The sequence below is a fragment of the Callithrix jacchus genome, chromosome 18 (assembly GCF_049354715.1).
Source record: "Callithrix jacchus isolate 240 chromosome 18, calJac240_pri, whole genome shotgun sequence".
Taxonomy (NCBI): Eukaryota; Metazoa; Chordata; class Mammalia; order Primates; family Cebidae; genus Callithrix; species Callithrix jacchus.
In genome coordinates this window covers 7,204,347-7,210,445 of record NC_133519.1, presented here as the reverse complement: position 1 = coordinate 7,210,445, position 6,099 = coordinate 7,204,347, and the positions used below count along the sequence as shown (strand labels likewise).

General features: G+C 46.8%; 1 pseudogene; it reads left to right on the top strand.

Annotated features, from left to right (window-relative positions):
• Positions 1-5,037: 5,037 nt before the first annotated feature.
• Positions 5,038-5,658, top strand: LOC128930165 (ubiquitin-conjugating enzyme E2 D4 pseudogene; annotated as a pseudogene).
• The last annotated feature ends 441 nt before the right edge of the window (positions 5,659-6,099 follow it).

The window sequence follows — 6,099 nt, the reverse complement described above, 5'->3', positions numbered from 1 at the left end:
TGAGCCACAGAGGCTCGACTAGAACCCCTTAGCAGCAGCCTGGATAAACAATGACAAATGCTAACCCGGGGAGAACTGAGGTGGTTTCTAAGTTAGAACTAGAGTCTCTCCCATTCTACCGCTGGCTTCTAGATCCAAGTCTTGGCTCTTTTCTCTTCAGAGACGTCTAAACAGTACCCAGAAGACAGGAAGAGGTGGGAAGTTCGGAACGTCCTAGAGGCTTGTTGAACGGCTTAGACCAAAATGCTGACAGTGATACGGACAATAAAGCCCAGGCGGAGGCTGTCTCAGACGGAGATGAACTGTTTCCGTGTCTCTAACATGTGTCTTCAGTGCTGTCTCTACAGTCTTAGGAACTATGGCCTGTGGTGCTGCCGGGGCTCAGAAAACGATTCCGCAAAACACGGCCCTTTGACCTGCTGAACTAAAGAAGCCGCCTCAAGTAAGTTTATCTGACCTCTCCCCGCCCTTACCCACACCTCACCCCCATCCTCTTATGTTCCTGAAGCACCAGCAGGGACTCTCCATGGAGCTTTCCTATCTAAGAAAGATTCTTTCCAAAAGACATGCAAATTTTCAGCCGGGCGTGGTGGCTCATGCCTGTAACCCCAGCACTTTGGGAAACTGAGGTGGGCGGATCACTTGAGTCCAAGAGTTCGAGACCAGCCTGGCCAACATGGTGAAACCCCATCTCTACTAAAAATACAAAAATTAGCTGGGTGTGGTGGCGCATGCCTGTAATCCCAGCTACTCGGGAGGCTGAGGCAGGAGAATCCCGTGAACCTGGGATGTGGAGGTTGCAGTGAACTGAGATTGCATCACTGCACTGCAGCCTGGGCAACAGAGCAAGACTCCATCTAAAAGAATAAAATAAAATAGAAATGCAATTGTCTTAAAACCCCCTCCCCAGGAATCTCATCAAATAACCAGGAAAGATTAACCACAAGAGAAGAAACCAGGAGTCCTCACCTTGCCCTGACAGGCCTTTCATGTATTCCTCCAAGTGCAGCTCAGAGCATTCCTGAGAGGCTTCATCTGCATAACCAAACAACCTTTGTTCACAGTTCTGCCCCTCACCATCTGGCCACCTACCCCAGAGCTCATGGGAACTTTGTCCCGGATCATTGTTCTTTGGGTTCATTCATTCCCCATGAAAACCACTTACTGGTCTACCCTTCATCTCCCCTTTCCCCATAAGGAAGGGCATATAAGCGTTCGGACCTTACTGGGTTATTGGGTAACCATCCTCTGTTGATTCCCCTGAGCTGCACACGTTTAATAAATTTTGTATGCTTTTTTCTTATTATTAATTTGTCAATAGTCCATGTTGAGCAAACTTTCAGAGGGTAGAAGGGGAAGCTTTCTCTTGGTCTCTACAATGACGAATTAAACAGATGAGAGCAGAAGTCTGGGAATGCGAGGACCTCCTCGTTCATACCGTTATTTTCCCTGCTTTGGTTAGGAATACCGTCTCACTAGCGCAGAGAGATGGCGGTTGGTTCAGTTCAGAAAACTCTCACGTGGGATCTGTATATCAGATCTGTGGGGCCCTCACTTCCTCAAACCAGTGAGTTTGCGGATGAGGTGATTTCTCTTTTATTCACATATATAATCCAGACCCTCTAAAACATTTCCTTTTTCATTTTAGTGATTTCCAAGCTATCGCTTTAGTCAAATGAACTTATTTCTGTTAAATTACAAACAATTACTTCTAGGATGAATCCCGACTGAAAGAGTAATCAGTAATTCTCTTCCTGTCTGTCCCCTATCAGATTTAGATAAAAATTCGGTGTTTTTAATTTCTGTAGGTTGCTTAGGAGACGTGGGAGAAGACGACGGGGAGAGGATGGAAGGGAATTCAGGTCATGCCGCTGCATTTACTCACGTGCGTCCTTATTCCCTTAGTCAACTCATTTCCATACATTTCTCCAGGATCTTGTTCAAGAAGATCTTTGGATGTTTTTCAGCCTACTCTAATTACTCCTCCTCTATGTTACTGCTCCTAACTGTACAGACGACCCTATTATGTGTTATTGCTTTTCCTTTTCTTTTTTTTCCCTTTTTGAGCTGGAGTCTCGCTCTGTAACCCAGGCTGGAGAGGAGACTGTGGTCTCAGCTCACGGCAACCTCCGTCTCCGAGGTTCAAGGGATCCTCTGCCTCAGGTTCCCAAGTAGCTGGAATTACAGCTCTGCTGCCACACTCGGCTAATTTTTATATTTTTAGTAGAGACGGGGTTTCACGACGTTGGCCAGGCTGGTCTCAAGCTCCTGACCTCAAGTGATCTGCTTTTCTCAGCCTCCCAAAGTTCCAGAATTGCAGGTATAAGCCACCATCCCTGGCCCATGGAGTTCTCCTTTACAGTCTATTCATTATGTACATGTTTGTCTATAGGAGTCTGTTATACAGTTGGAAAGAGCCTTTCTCAGAGTTAGAGTTTGATCAGACAAATAAGCTATTTTAATATTTATAGTTTTGTCTAGTAAAGAAAAGTCTTCTATGAAAATCGTGGTTTAGGATGTCTTTGTTAGCTCTTAGTCAATACCACAAGTTGGTTCTGGAGCAAGTTCTGTCTTTTTCAGTATTGTATTTCAGCTTTTCCTCCAGGAGCACACATAGAAGCTGCGTGGTGATCCAGTGGTAGCATCCTCACCTCCTGCGTGGTAGACCCTGGTTCAATTCCTGGTGAAAGCAACAAATTTTGTGTTTCACTTCTCTATACTTTTTTTTTTTTTTTTTTTTCAGACAGAGTCTTGCTTCGTTGCCAGGTGCCAGGCTGGAGTGCAATGGCATGATCTCGGCTCACTGCAACCTCCACCTCCCAGGTTCAAGCAATTCTCCTGCCTCAGCCTTCTGAGTAACTGGGATTACAGGCATGCGCCACCATGCCCAGCTAATTTTTGTATTTTTAGTAGAGACGGGGTTTAACCATGTTGACCAGGCTGGTCTCAATCTCTTGACCTTGTGATCCGCCCGCCTCGGCCTCCCAAAGTGCTGGGATTACAGGCATGAGCCACCATGCCTGGCCCACTTCTCTATACTCTTCATACTTCTGTTCTGCAAAATTACACTACATGGGCTATCCTGTGTGTAGGGGCCTTGGCTGTGGAGGCTTTTGACTGATGACAATGGGAACCCAAGTGATGGCCAATGCCAGGAACATAAGATATTCAGGAAATGATCTAATGATCTTGTGACCTTGCAGTTAGAGTCAAGAGCCCATCCTGTAATCCCAGCACTTTGGGAGACCAAGGCGTATGTATCGCCTGAGGTCAGGAGTTCGAGACCAGCCTGGCCAACATGGTGAAACCCTGTCTCTACTAAAAATACAAAAATTGGCCAGGCCTGGTGGCTCATTCCTGGAGTCACTTAGCACAGTCTATCTTCGAAAGTGGCAAGGGTTTCTGGGAGGTCACTGCAGTTCTGAATACTGGGATGTAAAACTCTTGTTACTTTCATCTATTCTCCAGGTAGACCCCTGGATTCCTAGCAATGTGTGTCCACATGTGTTGTCCTGATTTTTTTTTTTTTTTTTGAGACGGAGCAGTGTAGCAGTGGCTTGATTGTGGCTTGTTGCAGGAGGAGCTGTGACAGAACCCCCCAGATACTGAAGTGAGGAAGGACGAAACTTTTATTCAGCTAGCTGTGGAGCATCAGTTTGCTCGTGTCCAAAAGATGCTGAGCTCCCTGAAAAGCAGTTTCTCTCCCTTTTTAAAGACATGCAACTCAAGAGGAAGCAGAGGTAAAACTGCTTCATTGCCCACTGGCTGGAGATCTGACATTACAATCTTTGGCTTTCATTGATTTGCTAATTTACATGCGGTGTGGGAGGGGAAGAGTTACAGAAGTTGAACAAAGGCAGTAAATCACTTAGTGACAGAGGCATCTCTAAGCGGGTGGGTCTAGTTGGTGCAGACGGGGAGTACCTGACTCAGAGAAGGTCCTTGGGCAGTAAGAAGAACATTTGCAACACTTTCAAGGCTGGCAGATAGCAGAGTCACCAGATACAGAGAGAGGGGTTATTTTTCAGTCCTTGGGCCCCGCTGTGGTCAGGCCGGTGGGTCAGTGTCTCGCCTGACTACTGACCTTCACTTTGTGCTATTTTATCTCCCCTCCCCCTTTTCTAACAGAGGACAGGCAAGGGAGAGAGAGATGGTCTCCTCTCAGGCTCACCGCAACTCCTGCCTCTTGGGTTCAAGTCCTTACCTGGCAGTACTGTGTTGAAGCCATTGAAACTGTCCCTGTAAATTTTACAAAATGAATCAGGGAAGAAGGGAAGGGGAGAAGCAAAAATGAACCAGCTCGCAGCACATTCTGCATTACTCTCGAGGGCGGCCTTCGCTTGGACCTGCTCCCTCACAGTTGTTTGGCGCTCGTGGTGCTAGAATCAGGCAGAGCGTAGATTACGGTTCTCCTGAACTGTTCTGTAGATAAGAACCTGAGCATTACGATGTTCCCGTTCCCGTTTGGGATGTTCTTTCAGATCCCGTGTACCAATGAAACTGAAACTCCTGACGTCAGCTGGTCTGAAGGACCCCATTGAGGAACTGACTCAACGAAGAATAGTTTCCACATCCTAATGATTTCATCCCCCTTCCCCTGACCAATCAACAACCTTAATTTTCCCACCCCTCACCCTCCACAATCCCCTTAGGAGCCTTAATGCAGAAGTTCTTGAGGAGATGGATCTCAGGGTCTACTCCTGTCTCTTCCCCTGGCTGCCCTGTGATCATGAAACTCTTTGGTGCAAACTGCCGTCTCAGTGCATCGGTCTAACACTGCACAGAAGAACCCACTGGTCCTACAACACCAGAGCTGTTTTCTACTTTGTTTTAACTTTTTTGGGAATCTCTGTACTTGTTGAATAAACATTGTAATGCAATATGTAATTTCTTGTTTTTCTTAGTATTTTTTCTCTAAACAGGAATCAGGCTTTTGGGAGAACAATCTAGGAGACTTGATTTGTAAAAATGAAAATGACAGATTACTAATGAGGCACATCGAAAGGACCCATCAAGTGACAGAAAAATTAAACCAAGATGATCAAATTCAAACCATATCATAGTAAAATGATTAGATTTTAAAGGTAAAACATACTCAGGTCTCCAGGCATCACTGTGGAACAAGGTATAAAAGCAACTGAATTAGAGGGACACCGACATACAAGGCAAGGTAACAGTGAAGCAGCGTTTTCAAAAAACTTATATACAGGAAGTGCAGTGTGGCTGGGTCACCACAGCCCCCAGCAGGGGGGTAGGTGGGCACTAAAGCAGATCCAGAAGGAATTAACAGACTTGGCAGAGGGATCCTCCCGCCCAGTGGTCCATGGGGCCTGTGGGTGATAATTAGTGACTGTCCTTACCAAGGAGGAGTTTTCTTCCTGACCATCCACTTGCCTATGGATTCAAGCCCCCAAAGGTTGCTTTCACAGCCAGATTTTCTCACCCCAGTGTCAACAGTAAAGGCAGCATCTGCGGTGACATCCTGTGGTCTCAGTGGTCTCCAGCATTGACTGTGTCAAAAGTTCTCTTGTCCATCTGCTCACTGCTCTGCACCCCCAACCTCGATGACCCTCTGGTGCCAGAGATAGCCCGCACTTACCAGGCCGGCAGAAGTACAACCGACTAGCAGGAGAGTGGACGCAATAACATGCTATTTAAGTGCCTCCGAGGTTTTACGGGAGATGTTGTCCAAGAGAAGCTAGCGGAGAGGTCTTCCCTTGAAATTCTGGGCTATGGGCTGAGCCATTCAAAGTGTCACCTGTTCTTCAAACAAATTGATACAGGAATTAAAAAGGCAGGTAGGGTAAGGAAGTCCTCGGGACGATTTCCCTTTTAATCAAAAGCGGCCCCAAATCATTTCTTTTCTAACAAAGAGCAGCCTATAAAATCAAGCTGCAGACACAGATAACCAAGCTTGCCCTGGTGAATGCCGGCGGCTGTGTCAATAGGGAAAGGCTACCTGGGGGGAGGCACTCACCATGGTGGCTGCATCTCCCCTTTTCCTTGCCGACCACATGGAGGGTAAGGAGCCGACCACATGCTGAGGGTCACTTAGAAACCCTACTGGTATCATAAGCAGGTTAGGGTGGGGTGGCCAGC